This window comes from Crocuta crocuta, unplaced genomic scaffold (assembly GCF_008692635.1).
Source record: "Crocuta crocuta isolate KB4526 unplaced genomic scaffold, BGI_CrCroc_1.0 scaffold384, whole genome shotgun sequence".
NCBI lineage: Eukaryota > Metazoa > Chordata > Mammalia > Carnivora > Hyaenidae > Crocuta > Crocuta crocuta.
In genome coordinates this window covers 374392-375481 of record NW_027532182.1, presented here as the reverse complement: position 1 = coordinate 375481, position 1090 = coordinate 374392, and the positions used below count along the sequence as shown (strand labels likewise).

The window sequence follows — 1090 nt, the reverse complement described above, 5'->3', positions numbered from 1 at the left end:
GCTCTGCTTGCCTCAGGCAGGGGGCTTCAGTGTAAGGATATGTGTGGATTTAGGGAACAGGACCCAGGCCCGAGCAGTGCCAGACGTGCCCGGCATCTCCGTGTCTGTCGAGGGGCCCCAGGGCATGCTGGGACCTGCGAGTGTGCTCCGTCCTCTCTCCTCCAGTCCGCCTCCCACCCCGCCCTGAGCTCGTTCTGCTCCCTCGTGAATGGTACCGCAGAGCCGGCCCTCTATCATGGCGTCCCTCTGGTTCTGCCCATCCCCGTTAACCGGCTTAGTCTTTCCATCTCCCAGGTCCTGAGAGGGGACTCAGAGGGCCACAGCTCACCTGTCAAGCCCACCTTGGTGCCCACCTTGGCCGGGGTAGCTGTGGCTGGAGTGAGGATGGAGTTTAGGCCCGGAAGTAGAGCAGACAGCGTCCCACCCTGGTAGAACCCCAGCCACACTGCCACCCGACTCCCAGGCTCCTTTGCTCCTCAGGCCACTGGGGTATGCAGTGCCGTACATGCCTTCCTAGGAGTTTGTGTAACACCGCGCTGTCTGTCTGCTAGATTGCAAGTCCTCTGGGGCCGAGGTCATGCCCAGGCTAGTCCTCTTGGTCAGCACAGCCCTGGGCTGTAGTGGTGACTCAGTACATGGTCTTCACCAGGCCAGCTGCCATATCTAGCCTGTGTTTTGGTCACTGCCGTCCTAAGGACCTGAGCAGAGTTCCAGCCCAGCCCGGACCAGCCTGCAGGGCTGTGCCCTGGACTTGCCTGGCCTGGTGCCCAGTTTCACCCCATTGTGCAGGCCTCCGCCTCCCCCCACCCCCACCCCCGGGCACACGGGCCCAGGCGGCAGTGCCACAGCTGGTTTCTGACTGATGAGAGCCTCCGGCCTCCGCAGCCGGTCCCCACGTCCCACCCCCTGCAGCGGAGGCGTGGAGGGCAGCCTGGCCCCTCGTACCCCAGCCCGCAGGTGGGGGGCAGCCAGGGGTTCCCCCAGCCCGCAGGTGGGGGGCAGCCAGGGGTTCCCCCAGCCCACAGGGTGCAGGCTCTCAGGAGAGTTGGTGGCCAGAAACCCCGGGAAGAATGGAAGCGCTCCCGCCGGT

At 65.1% G+C, this 1090-nt stretch overlaps 1 protein-coding gene across 1 annotated transcript in view; it reads left to right on the top strand.

The window, feature by feature from the left end:
* ABTB2 (ankyrin repeat and BTB domain containing 2) overlaps positions 1-1090 on the top strand; it is a 170971-nt gene that overhangs the window by 158060 nt on the left and 11821 nt on the right. The window lies entirely within an intron of this gene.